Here is a 21,195-nt window from a genome sequence, read left to right on the forward strand (position 1 = left end):
CATGGCTGCAGCGGGGGGCGGTCAGAGGGGAGGGACGGGGGCAGCGTGGGGTTGAAGGTAGTAGCAAGTGAGGTAAATAACTTCTTTAGAGGAAATATACGACGGCCCCTCCTCTGCGCCCTCGCCGCCATGCCAAGTAATTACTCGCCCCGGCCTCCTGTAATAATTCCTATTACAAGCAGAACGGAAGAGTCGGTAACTCAGCGCACGGGACAAGGTGAAGGCAAGGCCACAGAGCAGCGGATCAATATTTCATTTACTCACCCTGCCTCGCCATCCCAGCCGCAGATCAAATGCAGAGAGAGAGAGACGGAGAGAGGGAGAGAGAAAGAGAGAAAGAAAAAGAGAGAGAGAGAGGAAACAGGGAAGGAGGAAGAGAAGAAACAAGGTTCCACTGAAAACAGCCACACCAGGTTTCTGATTTCCTCTGGGTTTAGGGAGGGGAGGAGGGCAGGTGTGTGTGTGTGTGTGTGTGTGCGCGCGCGTGCCAAGATGTGCGTGTGTATAAATGTTTGAAGTTTCTCCCAAATCCCCGTCTACACAGACAAACTTACATAAAGTAATTTAATTTCTCGTTTAGCGCTGCATTTCTCTTTTAATTTTGAAAGTTAGATTAGATCTGTTAGCGGCGATGCTGCTAGAAACAAGATGGCCGACCCTTCAGCTCAGGTATCGGAAAATAAATCTGAGCAAAAGGAAGAGAGCTGAAAACACCATCCATCCATCCGTCCGTCCATCCGTCCATCCGTGTGCCTAAAAACATTGTATGCTGGTTTTTATCTGTTTATAGACCAAAAAACATGTAAATGTAACTACATTGGGTTTTTACAGTGTTCCTTAATTGAACTTGTAAAAAGTAGCAGCAGCTTTAAAATTTGTATACATTTTATATTTAAATGCATTTTTTATTGTTTTTCATCAGTGTAACAACACAGGACACAGTCATTACCAACAATATATCTCCAGGAAATAAAGAAAAGGAAACATATCTGTGTCTAAATATGGAGTACGGGAACAAATTTCCCCTTTTTATCCAGTTTCCAATGTATTTATATTCAGGCAGTGTTTTTGTTCAGCTTAGCTTCATATTTTTGATCTGGAGGAGAGACTGGGGTGGTTTTCTGCTGTCGGGTCTGATCACCTCAGTGTTGGGTGTGTTGTTTGTTCTGACCTGTTTCTCCACCCCAGCACATTTGTAGCGAGTGGCAGTTTGAGCTACCGAGGACTTCCTGTCAGCCACTGACCCCTCTCATCAGCGAGGCGTTTCCGTTCACTGAGCTGCCACTCTGCTTGGCTTTTGTTTGGCGTCAACTCCAGTGATTATTGAGCTGAAAACGCAAAAAAAAATAAAAAAATAAAAGCAACAAATGTTTCAGAAACACTAAGAACAGCTGATATGAGCTGAAATCTGAGCTATTGAGTTACTTTTATTTACATCCTCATTCTGGTTCGTTTGATGCAGTTGAAGCTGCAGTAAAGTCTTTTTTTTTTAGACATTTTTCACAAACATCCGGCACACAAATAGTTCCAAACAGTTCTGACCCAAAACCTTTAAGTGTTATGTTAGAACGATGACGATGAAGAGGAGTTTCATTTCCCAGCATCACAGAGCTATTATGCGTCCTTGAACAGGTCAGGAAAGGTTTATGGGCGATACAAAACATGTTCATTACAGTTCTTACACAAAATCATTCTTACATAGTGAGATTTTAGTCTGTTTTAGGGCCTCTGTCACTTTAAATGCAAATAAGTTGCTGCTGGCCACGTTTACAGTCACACGTGAAAATGGCTGCAAACAGAAGCCTTGCAACAACTGTGCATCCTTGAAAAGTAGAAGTGGAGCCTACTGCACAACCAGCAACAGTTTTTTTAAGTGCTTGGATTGTTTCCAGAAGTGGTTGAGACCAAAATGGAAGAACAAAAACATGAAAAATATTAATTTTGCATAACGAGTCGCCTTTAAACAAAGCTAAGCACACCATCGGTGATTTCTCCTCGTGTTTTTGAGGTCTGATGACTGGTTTGATCCCTAACGTTGTTTCTACACAAATCACAAACTGAAGATCTCAAAGAGATTCTCCGTCCAGACCCTGAGGACCCGGATGGAGCCTTTCCAAGCCGGCCGCCTCTAACAAGATCAGACCCAGCCCTTTTGAATTCTATTACCCCACCACTCTATTACATTACATCTCCATTTATGGACCTTAAGCAGCTCCGAGCACGGCTGGGGCTTCGACCTTGTCAAAGAGGAGAAACTTTGACAAGATCAAGTAAAGACAGAGGGAGGAGAAAATATGGAATAAAAAATATCTGACAAAAAGGCCGAACTGTAGCAAGTGTTTGAGAAGACAGGGAGAGCTGAACGAGCAAAGAGAGAAGGGAAAGAAAGGGAAAATAGAAAATCAATAAGCCAGGAGAGTGGGAGGATGAAGATTGAAGGTTGATGTGGATGGGATTTGGAGGCTGGGGAGGAGGTGCCATTTAGGGGAGATTGGGAAAGAGCTCCGGGCTCAGATGCTGATGGCCGCTGCCGAATGTCTATTGATGAAAGGGACTTGAGATGTTGGGAACAGAAAGGAGCTCTGAGATGAACAGAAAAAAAAACCTCTCAGGTGACACAGCTTTCATCTGAAACTGCAGCTGGTTCTGACCTCTATTGTTTTATTTCTTCTAAACTTGAGAGATTCTTCTTGAACAAACACTTATTTTTGTAATTGCTTGACATTCTTGACATTGACTTTTGCAACTTTGCAGGGGAATAAACAAAACTCTCATGCAGGTCAGGTAAAAACACTGAAATACACATTATTTTAACCTTGTCAGATCTTCTGCAGAACAAACATACAGGAAAAACGTGCAGCTCTTAACCCACAGGTTGTAACATTTAGAAAATAAATGTTTTTTACATATTTGCTAAAACTGTCACCATGTTGTGGTAATCTGTGAAAAAAATAAATCTCCTCCACCTTCCTGACCTACTATTACTGTCTGAGGAAATTTATCGTTCCTGGTCAAAAACAACCAATCAGAACCAGGAGGCGGGTCTCAGCGCTGTCAATCAAATCACAGATAAAATGTACATCAGGGTTTAAGACATTTATGTTACAAATAATTCATACCCATGGCAGAACCTGATGTTTTCCAAAATTCACTTCATTTTTCATCAAAATTATCAAAATATTTGAATTTTGAACACAGATCTGAATCTGTGAGCACGGTGGTGGCAGCAACATGGTGTGGGAATGTGTTTCTTCAACAAGGGGAAAGAATCTGGTAGGACTTAGTTACAGCTGTGTTTCCATTAAAAATATATGCAAAACTCTGTCAAAATTTTCACAATTGTGGTTTTTCCGTTTAATAAGAACACCATCCTCCTACCACTTCCTGTCTTCTTCTTCGATGTTTTCGCCAGTAGTAACACCAGTTGTTGATCATGTGACTCATGTGACAATACAAATTTGCAGCTCATTTTTAAGGATTTTACTTGTAAAAAATATTGGTAACACTTTATTTGAAGGGGGGTGAATAAGACTGTCATGACACTGTCATAAACATGTCATAACACCTATCATGAACATCAATAAGCCTTTATGAATATTTATGACTGTTGTCATAAAGTGTCATTCGGTAAATTATGACACTTTTAATACAAAGTTGACATTATTCAAAATGTCTTTGTTATGACAACTTGACATTAACCAAGAAATCATTACTGATATAAATTTGTTATAAAAGTATTACTGATTGCACTTTAAAAATTAGGTAACTTTATGTTATTAAAGGTATAGTTTAAATAGTAATTATTTCTTGGTTAATGTCAAGTTGTCATAACAAAGACATTTTGAATGTCAACTTTGTATTAAAAGTGTCATAATTTACCGAATGACGCTTTATGACAATAGTCATAAATATTCATGAAGGCTTATTCATGTTTATGACAGGAGTTATTTCATGTTTATGACAGTGTCATGTCAGTATTATTCAACCCCCTTCAAATAAAGTGCTACCAAAATATTTAACCTGACAATTACGCACTGATCTCTGATTCTTTATCCCGTAAAATCCCAATAAAATATTCTGAGATTTGTAGTTGTGACATAAAAAATGCTTTAGCAAAGCGTTGCTTGATAATGTTGCGGTTAAATTGTCAGTTTCTCTTCCTTCCCAAAACACTTTGATGTTGTAAACGATAATTTATTGGAGGAGTCGTAACGCAGCAGCTCTTTTTGTTGGTTCTCTGCTTGTCTGCAGGCCAGTAAAGAGACTCGTATGAATTACTCCCCATTTGTTGGAACGAGTTATTGTAAATGCATCAGTTTGTGATGATGATGCATTTCCCCTCCGTCAGTCCACGAAATGACTACAACTCTCATTTGGCTCTCATATTACATCTCTGGAAAGCTTACCAGAGCTCAGGGCGTGCATTACTTACAAACTAATGTACCCACCAGGCCCAGATACGCTATCGCCGTGCCCTAATGTTCCCGGCTGCTCCATAACACGGCCATTATTTCCCAAATAACGGATGTTCTCTCATCATGTTTGGTAACAAAGGGATGTGCAGGCGAATAAACACCAACACAAATTGTTGATTTTCCATTCGACTCCATCTCAGCCCCCATCCATCATTTGCCTCTCAGGCTTTCTACATTTCTGAGGAGGACCTAATGAATATTTCCCTTTGAGTAGGGGGAGCGTAAAACAAACATGAGCCTGGATCTCCCTTCCCTTTTCGTGTTTCCTCGGAGGAGAGAATGTGAGACGCATTTAAAGCCCTGTGAGACAGAAGCTCATCCAGCATTTTGGCATCAGCGCTGCTTCTTCTCCCCCAACCAAATCCACTTCAGTCCTCTGATCATCACGGTAAACAGTTGTGGCAGAGACGCAGAGATGCTGGCTGTCGGTGCGCCCCGAAGAGTGAGACTGCTTGTTTTATGTTCTGGGGGAAAAAAATAAGCATTATAATTTTTAATTGACCCTTTGCAACTACGTCACTTAATCATTCGAGGCGCCATGACGGACGTCAGAAGTGAGGGACGGGAAAACTGCGACTAAAGTTGTTTTTCATCGTTGTTTTTGCCTGTTTATTTATGGCTTCTACTTGTTTGAGTAAAACTATTTGTGAATGTAACAAGCTCCTGTTTCTTGGTGAAAAATTACTTATTTGTTATTTTTGTCTTATTTGACGAGTATTAAGATATTTGCACTAGAAACTAGACTAAAAATACTTGGTAACATTTTGAGTTTTTGTTCAAAATCTACGACTAAGTTCAAATTCCAACTGATGACTTTCCCTTTGCTTTATACCAGGGGTGTCCAATGTGTGGCCCAGGGGCCATTTTTGGCCCTTGAACTGATGTTGTGTGGCCCCCAACTGCAGTTAAAGAATGGCACAAAATTTGTTTCTTGAACTTTTTATTTTTAATCATGGTAAAATATTTCAGACATAATTTTCTTACAATGCAAACTAATGATTTTTTTTTATATTCAAGTTTTTAAATAAGTAGAACCATGATTATTTAGAGACCTTTACTGAAAAGCCCTGAAAACAACTTTTATGTGATTTATCAAACTTGGCTAAATATAGCAAACATTTTGAAAGAAAGTGACCCAAATCTTACATTTAGATAAATTTGTTCAATCGAGCCTCTCAAAATGTAAGAACTAGGTGTCTTTTTTTAAACACAGTAAACGTTAAAAATCTTTTTTACATTTTGGATCTGGAATGAAAAACATTCCTGTCCTATAATAAATAAATAAACCGGACGTGCTTGATTTCTGTTTTCTTGACTTCTTGGCTCAGGAATACTTTTGATGTGATGATTTTGACCCACATGACAAAAAGTTTGGCCACCCCTGCTTTATGCTCTGCACAGAAACAGTTTGTTTTCCTAAATTTCCTACTAAACTTGTACCAGAACAAATGTTTTGCAGGACTAAAAGAATCAGCAGTCAGTGGATTACATCATAAACAATAATCTTATGTCAGTTTATTTTTATTTCAGGACAAACGGCTCTGATTTGTGTCCAGATATTCAGTCGGCTTGCAGCTCAGCGTAAATCCAGCTCATGTTTACTCTCTGCTTCTGCCTTTGTTGGATCTTTGCGTTGGTTGGCGTCTCTCATGGCGCAGCAACTCCTATCAAACGCGGGGAAGATTAACCGGGGGAGCGAGAACTTCATCCTGGGTTTCTGCCGGGCACAGATGGCACACGCAGCGAGGCCGGGAGCCCGAGGCGGGAGCTGGTGAGGAGAATCAGAGGGATGCAGCCGCACTGATGCGGCTGTCTGGGGAGAGGAGCCCCCTGGCCGCTGACGGTCCATCCAAATGGAGGCAATTTTACAGCCCCTCCAGGGAACGGCTTGCAAATGTACCCGCTCCATCCTGCCTTACTTGCATGCCTCCGTCTCGCCCATGTGATGCATGAAGGAAGCCTAACGGGAACGAGTGCGAGGGGGTGGGGTTTGTTTGGTGGAGGCAATCTCTGTGTGTCCTTTGAAGCTTGTCTTATAGCATTTTTCTGTCAGGTTTCTCTCCAGGGACATGCAGCAGATATGGTTCTGGAAGGCAGCCATACGCTCAAAAAAAGAAAAAAAAAACCTGGAGACGCTCGGCATTACGATGTACCTGTGGCAGCAACAGGGGAACATGCCTTTACAGAGCGTAGCTAAAGTAAAAACCCATGTTGTCCAAGAAAGGAGTGGAAATATTACCCAGAACCTGGATAAATAAAAACATTTTATCCCATTTTTTTGCTTTGACTTCATCAACTTTTTGTTGCATTGTTGAATTTATTTAGTTATTCAACTTTTTATTTCCTGTTTTTTTGTTCTTGCATGCATAACTTTTAGTTACTTAATTTGATCATTGCTGCAGTTTCGAAGCTTCTGCCTCACTCAGCTCCTTCAGACTAGCCAGAAGTAATTAGCAAAGACCTGGTGGAGCTGCTGAACATTTAGGAGCTACTTCTCAGTAAAACGCTGGTAAAAACATTGTTAAAGAGTTACTAGCGGAGCGGTGCTGTGATGACTTTCTGAAGGCGGAGCTTCAGAAAGAGCCAGAGTTTTAAAGAGACAGAGACCCAATCTCAAAGCGTTAAGTTACGAAGTCAGATTTCTTTAGTCATATATACAGCAGTCTTATAACAACTCAAGGAAGCTTAGTTACTTTATTGTGCTATAAAGTGGGACTGTGTGGCTGGAAAACACATAATACTGTCCCTTTAAATTACAATTTAACTGCTTAAATAAACAATTTTAAGATTTAACCTAAAACCTTTCAAGAAAATCTTCATCTGCCAAATGTAAGGTTGAGCTAACGTCAGTTTAGCTGAATTTTTAAAGTAAGTTCAAAGAACTAGGAAAATAGGAGCTGAATTCCCAAAACCAATCTGTTATCAATCAGACAGAATCAGTGGGAACGTCTGCAGGACGTTGGGTTTAAACCCTCCAAATAGACCGCAGTATGTTTTTGTGTATTTCTGCACAGGTCTCCAGTCAAAAGCCTATCTTTAGCCTGCTGCGTGATTGTGGCAGAGCTCTGCAGGCCTTGTTTAGTCCCCCAGTGCAGAACTAATGTGCTTCAGATCAATAGCAGCTCGGAGGCTGGGCTGAGATCAAGTCTGGCCTTTGGGAACAGTAACACAGACACCGTGTTCCCTCTGCAGCAGAGACAACCACGCTCTGGGTGTTGCTGCGCAGCTTAAAACTCCTCTGAAATAAATGGAAATGCAGTGAATATGGCTGTTTTTGTGACATATTTTCTCCGCGCTGATTGTCTTTTCTTCTTCCATATTCCAAGAGGCAATTCATGTCCATATTCCTCAAGCTCAGTCAGCATTAAACAGCCTTATCTGCGGCTGCCGCGTGTTCGGCACGTCAGAGATGATTGTTTTCGGAGGACATCACAGGCAGATAGCCAGATACAGCCATATGCCGACGCCTTGTCACTCCTCAGAGTGGCAGCATATGCGTTCACTCCGTGTTATCAGGCGAGAGATTGATTTCTGCGTCCATCTTGTTTGCCCTTCCCTTTTGTGTTTCAGAGCTCAATTTGGAGAGCCGTGTGATGTATCGATGCGCACCGCCTGAATTACCCCACTAACAGATGCAAGCGCACAAAAAACAAAAACATCTTGCAGATGTTACAGAACCACACAGACTCAAGGTTCAACAGAAAACCGACACATTGGGCTTCTATTTCCTCAGCTTTTATTTGCTTTCCTGCAGAAGTCAATCAGGGTTGACAGATATGATTAACAGTTTCCAGCCCAAACATAAAATAAAAAACAGCCCTAATCTAGTGCCATCCATATAAATATATATATTAGGGCTGAAACGATTAATTGTGATTAATCAATTACTGAAATAACCATTAACTAATTTTGTAACTGATTGTCAACTGAAGTACAAGCTCAACATTTATTTTCTCTCCTACAAAAAACAATCAAGGTTGCCAGATCTGATTGACAGTTTCTAGGCCAAATACAATGAAATTAATTGGGTTAATCGTGATTAATAAAATAATCATAAACTAATTTTGTAATCAATTAATCGCTAACTAGTGTATACAGTTAAAAAAGGCCATTTGCTGAAAAAAAAACATTTTCAGAACAGTAATTAACTCAAAACTGTGCAAAAAATATACATTTTGCATATATATATATAAAAAAAACATTTGTTTGTAAATATGTTTTACCCAAAACTCCTCAAGTGGAATAGTTTTAGCTTCCTATGGTTCAGCTTTACTAAAGGAGTGATATGTAATTGCATTTTTGGGCAATAAAATGTTTGTTTTCTTATTTAAAAAAGGAACTGAATTCCTTTTTTATTTGCATCGTTTAACGTACTTCTGGTATTGTGTTAAAAAGGCTGATAAATGAAAACACTAGTACATTGTGACCTGATTAACCAATGACTAATCATTGCTGGTATCACATTATCTAGATTCTGAACATATCAAAATTAATTAACAAATTTAATATGTGGAATAACACAGCATTTTATAAAAGCTTTTGTACTTTTCTGCCACACAATGGCAATTATTTCAAATGAATTTTCCTCTTAATACTTTCTAAAAACTCACCAAATGTTCTGAAAAGCAGCCCAAATTTTAAATGTTTTCAAAAGTTGGCCAAATGAGCAGAAACTCACCCACTGAAGACAATAAATCACACATCTGCTGTCCTCTGGTGTTATGTACACTTCTGACTCCTACATGTGCAAGAAAACTTAAGCAAAAAAATAACGGCAAAATAATAAATCGAAGTTTTTGATTATGGCACTCGACAAAATGTAATGTTTATTCTGAAATTGGTGACTGAAAGTTGTAATTGTGACTTTATGTTTTCGTGTTTTAATGATGTAAAGCATTTTGAACAGCCTTGTTGCTGAAATGTTATACAAATAAACTTGATCGAAAGCGCAGTTACAGTAACACACCACAGGAGGGGGCTAGAAATGGCGCCCACTGAACACTAAAGGGTATGTTTCAATATAGTCATTAAACGTTATAGTTACGCTTAAAATAACTGTCAAGTGTCACCGTAACATTTAAGAATATATCGTGAACAATACCTACTCTAGTTTACAACAAAAAAGAGATATTTACAAAGAAAATACCGAAAAAGCACCAGTAGCGTTTCCAACGGCAGTAATGTGAGGGAGAGGAAGTCACGTACGCACAAAACTGGATCTTCAAAATAAAAGCTCAAAAGATAAAATTCACAGATTTTAAGAAAGTAAAATAAATCAAATTTGTTATTTAGCAAAGTGCATTTTAACTCTTACACAGAAGGTGGTGGGGGAGGTTATCTCCTTCCTTTTGTGATGGCCAGCTGTTGCTGTTCAGAGCACGTCTCGCTCAGATGCTAACGTTTGTCAACCAACTTCTGACTGCGACAGCACTAACTAGATCAAGCCACTGCAAAATAAGATGTCAATGGTGACTAATATGAAGGAAGTATTCGCCTTGTGGCGAGGCTTTTTGCCTTACAAACGCATTTATCACAGCGCAACGCAATAAATGAACTAACGCCATCACTCCCGGCAGCAGAAGCCTGACGTCTCCATGAATACACCCACACAGACACACACTCCCTTTACCCATTCTCCCTCCATAAACGCAGGCCTTTATTTCATTACCTCGGCGGGCCGTTTGTAGGCCTCAATGCTGCACATCTAATTAAGAAACTTGCTTAATTAAAAAAGGAGCAATAAGCCCTTAATGGTGACTAAAAATAATGACTGTGTCAGCGAGGGAGCCTGTAATGACCAAATGAAAAACTTATGCATTGTACACAAAACCAAGCAACCTCCTTTCCCAGAACCCTCAGTTGTTGTTTGGTCATGAGGACAAATGGGACAGTTAGTGGCAGTAATAGATGTGGCTGTAAAAGCCGGCGCGGCTGTATTAGCTCTGCTCTCTCAGTCATCAAGAGCCGAGCACAATATCAGCCACTAAAGGCCTTGAGGAGAGGAGGCACGTCTCCAGCATACAGAGGAGCATCCAGATAAATGCCAGCGGGCCACAGTCAGTTATCTCCCGTGTAACGTTTTCTGACTATTATTATGCAAATCCGTCCCTCTGTGTTGTGCTGATCGGGGAGTTCAGTGGTGTCAGATGGGGGCTAATATTGTCAATTGTTGGATTTTTGATGCTAATTGTCAAACATTTGACCCTGTCCCCTTGAAACCGGAGAAATAACTGAAAAACAAAAAGGACCTGTATGTTTAATAGCAGCATTTCAGAGATTACAGCCTAATGCAATTTCATTCTGATTATCCTAATTACATGTACATGTATGCGGAGAACTCACGCAATGCCAGTAAAATCCTTGACTAATACGAACAATACTGGTCATCTTTACTTTCTGATTTATCTGTTGACCTTCAAAGGGGACCTATTTTGTAAAATTCATATTTTGTACGTATTTGTACTTCCATTTGAGTATCTACTGCTTCTAAAAACGCCCCAAACTCTTAAAAATAACACTCAACAGGTTTTTGGCAAGAAATTTATGTTTTTGGTGTGTGGAAAAAGAACCATTTCAAAAACCTCCTGAATGCAAGTCACAACTGCAGGCACTGACTGTTACCTAGCAACCCCAGTCAAGCTCAGCCCGTTACCTAGCAACCCAAGCTGAGTTCCAGGACAGTNGGTGCAGTGTTTTGTTGTTGACTTACCATTCAGAAACCTCTTGCTGCATTCTGGTTGATTGTGCAGGAGGCTCTACTACTGCTTTTCAAAGATGTATCATTGTATAACTGCAAATTTGTTTGCAGCTATTTTCATGTACAAGCGTAAAGGTAGAGTTGGGGGCGTGGCCAGCAGCAGCTTACATGGATTTAAAGTTACAGACGTCCTAAAAGCTCGTTCCAAAAGGAGATCAAAACAGGCGGAACTGAGCAGACTAAAGCCTGAAGCTTGAAAGTACAAATAAATATATATATTTATACATAATTCCACAGAATAAAAACCGATAGTTATCAATTTAATGTCTAAATTGAGTTTTATTTTAATGAGACTATGCTTCTTCCATAAAAAATGTGAACACTCATCTTGACATCAGAGGTTATTAGAATATTTGATTCCTGGTTCAGACCCAAATATCCAACCTCAAACCAACAGCCACTGGTTGGTTGGAGGAAAGTTGTTCAAATGTTGTAATTTATTTAGCTTTGTCTCATTTTCTACATCTCAAAACCATGTTGTTGTTTTTTTAACAAATGCGTAAATGTTTTACATCTACTTGTCTTCAAGTTTGTATGTAATAAGTTGTCATCTACGTGATGCCAATTTACAGCTAATAGCTCTTTGGGAATTGTTTAATCGAAGCCTAAATAATTCATTATTATTGGTGAAAAATGCTAGTTCAGCTGGCAGTTTTTCACTTGTTACAAGACATTTTTCTGATGTTACAAGTGAAATAATCTGCCAGTGGAACTCAAACTTTTTCATCAATAGTACAGAATTATTGATTTAAATCAAACTCATATGTCTTGCTGAAGTTACTTGTGAATTTTGTCTTATTTCAGGTGTGCTAAGATACTTGCAGAAAAAATATACCAGAAATACGTGGTAACACAACACACAACTTTATCTTTTTGGCTCTGTCTTAAATAAATGACAAATAGATTCTAAATTTAAATAGTCTATGTGTCATAGATTGTTATAAAACTGATTATCTCCTGATACATAAAATCGTTTTACATTTTAGTTTCTTGGTAGAAAAAATTAAGATTACAGCCAAGAACTGGTCTTTACTAGATCATCCATTGAAGAAAAGCCATTATAACTTGGGAAGGTGCCATAACTTTTGCTTTAAGCTGTGTGCAGTTTAACTACCAGGCAGCTTGGCTCTGAAATGCATGTAAATACCTTCATGAATGCTAATAGCACATTTACAATACAAAGCAGCACAGCGAAGAGGATGAAGGAGCTCAAGCATCATGCGTTTGCTGCAGAGCAGATGGTTACATGGGGCTGTAAATTTTCCTCACACGAGGCCAGCGACGCTGCTGCGATGTGACCCAGCAAGTGAGGAGAATTAGAGGAAGACGAGCTGGAACAAGATGAAGTCAAGGACGAGCGGAAACAACTCGCAGCTTAGCTGAGCAGGTAAGGATGTAAACAGTTAATCGACTTATGATTAACTGTTGATTGCTGACTTTTCAGATTAAAATTAGTTCCAATCGATTGACTATTAACGTCCACTTAGACCAGGGGTGGGCAATCCTGGTCCTCGAGGGCCGGTGTCCTGCAACTCTTGGATGTCTGCCTGGTCTAACGCACTTGAATCCAACAGCTGAATCATCCCCTCAATGCAGTCAGGTTCTCCAGAGTCCTGCTAACGACCTCATTATTTGACTGTTGAAGTTGAGACACATCTAAAAGTTGCAGGAGACCCTCCAGGCCTGGAGTTGTCCACCGCTGACTTACACCTTCTCTTGTTGTCGTTTGACCGCCATCCAGCAGAGGGCGACGCTCGTCATCCTTAAGTGGAACCAGACAGTGGACACAGAAACAAAGATGGCAGCAGAGAAATGGCAGCAGGAATGGCAAAAATCTCTAAAGGAAAAGCTGTAGAGCCGTTCTCCGAAGTCTTGCAGCTCTAATTGGATCAAACATTGCTCTGCAAAGTAAACTATACACAAATACACACCGCACCTTTCAGATTTTATCAAACAAACAAAAAATACATTTACAGCATCATTTATCTTCCACTTCACATTTATGTGCTACTTTATGTCAGTAAAGTCCCACTACATCTTGAAAGATGTCAATTGTATTGTGAGAAATGAAAAGTTGCAGAGTTCATAAATTTCCAGAACATTTGTATGATTAAATTTGAATTAGCCATTTTATTTTTGGGATTTTGTGGCACTGTTGGCCTTTATCTGACAGCAACCCAGCAGGAGGAGAATAAAAATAAAATAATAATAATTAAATGATTATCACAGGGTGGGTAATGAGGGTTCCTAACAGAGTTGATTTCCTTTAGAAGTCTCAGATAAATTAATCACTTATATTTGGACTTTCTGGACTTAAATGTGTTTTTTCTCCAGAATTAAACCATTTTAAACAAATGTAATCAAGTTCTTACTTTAATGCCTTCTATTTTTTAGATATATTTTTATTAATTCTCATTGAAAGACCATCCAAATCTGTCTGAGTTGCATAATAATTTAATTAAATCAGAATCTTATTGTTTTGGATTTAACATAAACTAGCAAGCTGAATTAAAATCGGAAAAAATATTTTCAAATACAGATTTAAGTTGTGAATATAAATGTCCCTCAATTTTTTTGTCCCTTCTTGACAGGGCTGCACAAAATCAGTCCACGGCCCAGAAATGGCTCCTGAGCCACAGTTTGAATCGCCCTGGTTTATCCACTCAGATAATAAGCTTCTTTATATTTGTTGTTTATTGTTGTGTATCACTTAAATATCTAATCCACAAAAAATGAAACTGCAGTTCTATAAAAACAAAAAGAAACAAATCCTAAATTAATTATGTCTTCTTCTGTGTAAATAAAGAGAATCAGGGTGGAGCCAGAACCAGTAATGAGCAAAATAAAACTGAGAAAAAAACAAGTTCGGAAGATAACCAACATTTCTGTGAGATAATTATTCTGAGTCAAAGCTGAACCTGGTTTTTGTGAGCGTGTCACTGCTGGAGTAAATGAGCCAGAACAGATGACAGATCTGCAGCCGATGATAAAAAGAAACAGTCCGACCTTAACGAGAGGAAATAAAAAGAACAACAGCGCTAACACGTTGCATCTGTAAATTAAATGCTCACACCTTTCAGCTGAAATGTCCTGCATGGTTAAAACTCAGGGATTCCCCACTGTGCTGGACGTAAACTGTGATAAAATTCATCTTTTATACATGTTTATTTTGTTTGTTTATCCTGTTGATAGCAAAGCAAAGATATTTGACATCTGACAGGGTGAAGAAAATATGGGATTCAATCATTAATGTCCCATAAAATGGTTAAAAACTGCCAATTTAAAGATATTTTTCTTTTTATTTGCTTTCTTTCTTGTGACATGTTGTAGTTCTGACTTGGTTTTGGTAAATTACTACCCAACAGAATAAAAAGAAAAACTCCTTACAGAATCCGGAAAAACAGGTTTGGCATTGAAAACATAAGGAATAAAATATAAACAATAATCAAATTAACAGAAGACGAGAGCAGGAATGAAACAGTCTGAGTTAATAACGAGGAATATCTTTTCTTAGTATAAAAAGAATAGTTTAGCTACTTTAATTGCCTAAAATGTGTTTGTGAGAAAAAGGACCAGAAGTTGGCTACGAGTTCAGCTCCAACCAAGCTGTGTTCTCGGCAGTGTTGCCACTTATCCTTTTAAAAATCCACGGAAGTTTGTAACTTTGTAACTGACAGCCATCTTGGCAGGTAGCTGCTATGGAGTTGCTATGACAACAAACAAGCCACAAGCTTAGAACTAGCTCTCATCTCGTTTCTAACTATTAAAACAATATAAGTACATTAAAACTATTTGAGTACTCTACCCACCTCTGTGCAATACGAAGATAGATATCAGTGACATTTACTGTAGTACCTATGGCTGAGCTAGCAAAATTAGCTTAGCTAATGCAGCTTTTATCTACTAGCTAAGACAGACATGTTGCCTACATGTTTGTTACTACATGGACTTACTCTGCCAGTCATCAGAACCTTGTTATTCATGTCTTTCTGTACTCACTCTTTGTGTTCACTGGGTAATTAACTAGGTTGTACTATGAGATCGGAGGTAGCTTATCCACATCGTCGGAAATGTTTCTATTCTCCATCTCATACGGGTCGATCCCGACAGCAGCCATTTTGTCATGTATCTCTTGGACATTGGTCCATAGAGTCCACATATTTTCTTTTTGTTGGTTTCAAAGCCCTGCTTCGCTATGGGTAGCTATGCGTTGTGCTGCGCTTGCCTACCAAGATGGCGCGGATCACTTCCGGTTCAGACAGGTGGGAAGTACATATTAAATTTATATTCAAACATAGTATTTAACTGCAGTTCAACCCCTGTCTGCTCACACAAATTAATCTCCTGGCACCATGTTTGATTCCTAACAGGAAGTCATGACTGTTTTGAAGGATTGTGATTGGCTCACACAGGTTTTAGCTTAGTGCTGCACTGCCCCCTATTGGTCTGGCATGTTTAAACAACCCTCAGTGGTGTAATTCAGTGGATGAGCACTTTTCTTAAACTGATAATGTGTGGATAAGTTTATTTTATAAAATCAGATGTTTTAAAAAGACCCGGCTATGTTTGGACTAGGCCTTATAGTCTAGAAAGTACAGTATTCAAATGCAGAAATGTTGTTGTTTTTTTTCCCCCAATGGGAGCATTTGTGCGTTGCAGAAAACTCGCTTTCCTCGGCAGGAAGTGTTTTACCATGTAGTCCACACTCCCACCAGTTAGTTATGCACATCAGTTTCTTGGAGTGATCAGTTTTAATTAAAAGAGCATCTAATCAGGGGCAGTAGCAGGAGGGAGTCCGCGCTGACAGTCGGACAAAGGCAGCGTGAGGAGGCGAAGCCGCAGTAGGCAAGTTGTTTAAATGTGTGTGTTTTATTGTGTGCTTGCAGCTCCGCTTTCCCTCGCTTCAGACTTGTGGGCGTCTAATTAATATGGATAGAGCATTAAGCCTTTTGGACTGCGGTACCTCTCGTTTCATGACTATTAATGATTTTAATGAACTGGGCTAATAAGGCCGTTTTTCTCCGCTGAGCTCTGGAGGGGCTGTCCGACACACGCCGGGGTCAGGAGGACGAGCCCCTGCCGCCCCCCACATGGGAAATTAAACCAGCACTCGCAAACCTATTAACGCTGCGTTGTCCGAACACTCATCAGACACTCGAACAGTGAGAGCGCCGTGTGAAACTGTGGAGGAATAAAGATCTGACCAGCCGGTTAAAGAGGCTGCAGGAAGGAAGGAAACTAAAGCTTATTTTAACTGGTTTGAATGGTCAGTTAATTTATACTCACTGGTTTTTGAATGGCAGGAGAAAATATTGCCACAAAAAATTTAGATATATTTATTTAGACATATAAAATATACCAAAAATAAAAGGAATCAGACTACATAATAAGAACACTGTAAAAACACAAAATCTTACAAAGAATTCAGCAAGAAATAGGAGCTTGATTTAAGTCAATAGGGGCAGTATTACATGTTTTCCATTTTACAGCTTAGTCAAGTAACTAGGTTAACTTGAGTTGTTTTAAAAATGTTATATACATCCAATCTGACTTCAAAGAACTACCACTTCATGTTTTAATTTCTTGAAATTGGGGCTGTGTCTCTTTAAAAACCCCTGTTCTTTCTGAAGATTATTTCACTTATGACATTTTTCCCCATGTAACATGTTAGCAACCAAAATCTAGGCTACATGTCCATCTTAGCTAGCAGATAAAAGCTACATTAGCCAAGCTAATTTTGCTAATTCAGCAGTAAGTACTGCAGTAAATATCACTGATATTTACCTTAGTGTTACACAGGGGTGGGTAGAGTACTCAAACAGTTGTAATGTGTTTATATTGTTTATATGTTAAATAGGGACAAGGTGAGAGCTAGTGCTAAGCTTGTGGTTTGTTTATTGTTGTCATAGCAACTCCATAGCAACTGCCTGCCAAGATGGCTGTCAGCTACAAAGTTCATAGAAGTGTTACGTTAAATTATGAATTAAAACAATTTTTATTTGTCATGATGTTACTATAACATCAAACTGCAGTGATAACAACAATCAGTGATAAAGAAAAAAATAAAATACACTGCAAAAACACAACATTACCAAGTCTATTTTCTACTGCAAATATTTTATTACTCTTTAAATAAGACAAAATTAACTTAAAAGTAACTTTTCAGCTTGTTTTATGTGAGTAATTCTTTACTATTGAAGAAAAAGGGCTAGTTCCACTGGTAGATTATTTCACTTGTAACATTTTTCCAGTGTTATAAATGAAATAATCTTCCAATAGATCCAGAACTTTTTCATCAATATTAAGGAATTTTTTTTACTTAAAACAACCTCTTGTATCTTGCTAAAAAGTTACCTGTAACTTAGTTTTGACTTATTTCAGCTGTGCTAATATATTTTTACTACAAACTAGACCAAAAATAGTTGGTAATATTCTGCGTTTTTGCAGGACATTGGATATTTTTGTGCAGTAGTTGCTGTTTCCCTTCATCTTCCTCTCCTTCCCGTCCTCTTCCTCTGGCTGTAATCCTCACCGGCCTGCCAGCGCACCGCGCTCCCCAGCAGCTAGAAGTTATGGTTTGTGGCTGCAGAGCTGACAGCGGTACAGCAGAGGACGAGATAAGGCTGCGACCTCTCTGGCCGCAGAGGATGAGATGAATACATTTACTCTGTGTGTGACGGGAGGCCAGGGCTGCGAAGATGAGGAGGAGGAGATACGGCAGGCCGTTTTAACACAAAATCTCTTACGTCTGGCTGTACATAATTACATTCTAGCAGAGTTGGGTAGTAACTAGTTATATTTACTCAATTACATTTACTGGAGTAACTTTTTTTAAGTACTTTTAGGAGTATTACTGTACTTTGAGTAATTTTATTATGAAGTGTCGCAACTCTTACTTGAGTAAAACTTGTTAAAGTTTCATAAGTTTTATATTAAAAGAAACTTATTTGGAAAACTTTTCTTTTGCCAGATTTTGTAATTTTGTTACATTTATGACTTGTCATTTTGGTCCTAAAAATACCAAAATTTCCACTTAATTTTATATTTTGGTCTGTCTGATGATGTAATTTATAAAAATTAAATGACTGATCATTTTATCAGTTCTCTGACGTCATTTCTACTAATGAAAATATAATTATAGATATCTTAATCTATAATACGTCTAGCCAAAACCCCTGGGATCTCTGGAATCTGAGCGTGGTAGAACCGATTAAATGTTAAAACGGCTTGCCATAGCGGAGTGCCGTCCCCAGGCGCCTCGATGTGCTGCTTCTGGACTGAAGAGCGCGGCTGCAGGGAGCGGGAAGAGGAATGGGAGCACAGCAGCGGGTGGAGGAGGGTAAATATAAATGAGAGAGGATCGTCTCCGCTTTTCCCCCAAGGCCTGATACTGGATGATATTCGAAAATCAAGGTCTGGAGCCGCGAGGCCACAATTCATCACCTGAAGCAGATCTCAGTGTTTCTGTGCTCCATTAAAGCTCCTGCTCTTTGCTTACACTACATTAAGTCAACTTCTTAACTAAACATGTCGTATATAATATGTTTTTAGGGTTATTTTCTTCCTGGTCAACATTGTGTCTCCATGTTACTGAAAAAACACAAAATCTTACCAAGTATTTTTAGTTTCCAGTGCAAATATCTTAATTCATTTGCAATAAGACAAAACTAACTTACAAGTAACTTTTAATCAAGGAGCTTATTTTAAGTCCGTAATTACTTAATATGGATAAAAAAGTTCTAGTTCCAGAGGCAGATTATTTCACTTTAACATGGAAACAATGCCTTGTTATAAGTGAATATATCTGACAGTGAAACTAGAAACTTTTTGTCAATATTAAGGAATTATTGCATTTCATGTCTTACTAAAAGGTTACTTTAAGTTAGTTTTTCTTATTTAAAGTCTACTAAAATATTTGTACTTTAAACTGGACCAAAAACACTTTGTAAGATTTTGTGTTTTTTTTATTTTATGTATTACACCTGAAATCAGTCAAAACTAACAAACTTTTCAGAAAGAAATGGGAGTTTGTTTTAAGTCAGTAACTCCTTAATATTGATAAATTTATACTGGAAGATTATTTCATTCATAACATCTGGAAAATGTTTTGTAATTTTTCATCAATATTAAAGACTTATTTACTTAAAACAAGCTGAAAAGTTATTTGTAAGTTAATTTGATCTTATTTCAAAGGCGCCAGGACCGTAGCAGTATAAAATGCTAATATCTGGGTGTGATTTTGTGTTTTTGCAGTGTATTTTCACGGCAGCTCCAGCAGTAAAACAAACCAGTTTGTGAAGCAGAAACATGCAGAACATCAGGCCGAGTCTTTTCATCCCGTCTCTTTGTGCGTTTCCACCAAGGGCATCATTTATCCACCGGCTCAGGGGCAAAAACAACCTGCTGCCAGTATTGATGGCTCCTCCTCCAGTACCGGTGTGGATTGGGGTCAGAGGTCAGCAGTCACAGGCAATCAGGAGTAAATGGAGCCTGTGTAATACCAGACAAATGGCTAGAACAAAGCCAAGGCCGCTGTGTGTGTGTGTGTGTGTTTCTACAACACATCCTTATTGCACTCAACCTTCGCCTCTGTAACTCGATTAATTCCTGTTTATTTCAGCCTGTTTGACCTTCCTTTATCCAAAAACAAGCCGCATATCCGTTTTTTTTTCTTTTTTCCAGCTCTCCAGCGACACATTTCCGATCCTTTTATCTCAGTGGTGAGAGGTTTAACACTTCTCATCCTCTGCCGCAGTCCGCAGGCTAATCCCGCACGGTTTTTATTGTCTTACAGACTCCGAAACGCGGAGATTCATGACAGCTAGTGGGAAGCAAGAGGCTGAGGAGGGGTTCAAACACAGCTTTTTAACTCACTCTTACATCATCATAAAACATCATCCAATTTACGAGCACTTCCACACAGGAACCAGAACGCATTTGCATAATGCGGTGCCTCCGCTATGCTAATTCGCCCGTGTAAAAAGGACTCGTCTTTTGTGTTCAGACTTACTCCGTCCTTAGCGTGTGCGTGAGTGCATCACGCCATGCGAACATGTGGAGAGCTGTGAGGGATTATGGAGGTAAACGAGGCTCTCCGAAGCCCTTCCAGCTCCTCCTGGTCGCCGCTGATGGAAACGCTGAGGGCTGTAAGCTGCATACAGGGAGCATATGAACGGAGGCTCGGCTTCTTCACCGTCCGCACTGACACGTATGATTTCCTGTTAATTTTCAGAAGGTGTGAAATATGGAAGATGGTTTGATTAAATTCGTCCTCGGATGGATTCAGACGCCTCTTCAGCTCTGATATGAGCTACAGGACAGGAGTCGGAGCGTGAGGAGCTGCGATCAGTTTCACCTCCACAGATAACAGTCACTATTTCCATAAAGTCACTTAAAAAGTCTGAATACAAAGTTTTTATTCTTCTATTTGGGTTTTTACTGCTTCCAAAAACAGTTCAAGCATTTCTAAAAAAAACGCTCAGCTGTGTTTTGACAATAAGCTCACATTTTTTGGTGTCTGGAATATGAGCCGTTAAAAAACCTCCCGATTGTTAAGTCACATTCCATGGGCGCTGTTACCTAGCAACCCTAGCCAGCCCCACCTGTTACCTGGCAACCCTAGCCAGCCCCACCTGTTACCTGGCAACTCCAGCAGGTCTCCAGTACGTTTGGTCAGCTGGTTTTACTGCTGTATGCTCTGTACAATGGCTGCTGAAAAACACAAGTGTTTTGCTGATGACTTCAGCTTTAAGCTGGGACTCCATTTAGTAAATAAATTACTCCTCAGTGTTTGGTTTTTATAACCAAAAACTATTTTGCTCAAACTTACAAACATTTCCCAGGTGCTAAGTCTGTGTTTCATGTCGACTCGAGGAATGATGTGAGTTGATGTTCAACCTACTTGTCAGGCTGCGGCTAGCTAGCTAGTGTGAAATAAGAAAATGAGCAGTGCATGATGTGAGC

General features: G+C 39.2%; 1 long non-coding RNA gene across 1 annotated transcript; it reads right to left on the minus strand.

Annotated features, from left to right (window-relative positions):
- Window positions 1-888: 888 nt before the first annotated feature.
- Window positions 889-9,992, minus strand: LOC106941865 (uncharacterized). Its single transcript, XR_001423472.1, has 3 exons — window positions 9,622-9,992; window positions 9,154-9,213; window positions 889-1,328 (listed from the first exon to the last, which is right to left on the minus strand). It is a non-coding gene; the product is annotated as an uncharacterized LOC106941865 (long non-coding RNA).
- Window positions 9,993-21,195: the final 11,203 nt, after the last annotated feature.

The sequence above is a fragment of the Poecilia latipinna genome, unplaced genomic scaffold, assembly GCF_001443285.1.
Source record: "Poecilia latipinna isolate Pla-1442-1.1 unplaced genomic scaffold, P_latipinna-1.0 Scaffold3908, whole genome shotgun sequence".
Lineage (NCBI taxonomy): Eukaryota > Metazoa > Chordata > Actinopteri > Cyprinodontiformes > Poeciliidae > Poecilia > Poecilia latipinna.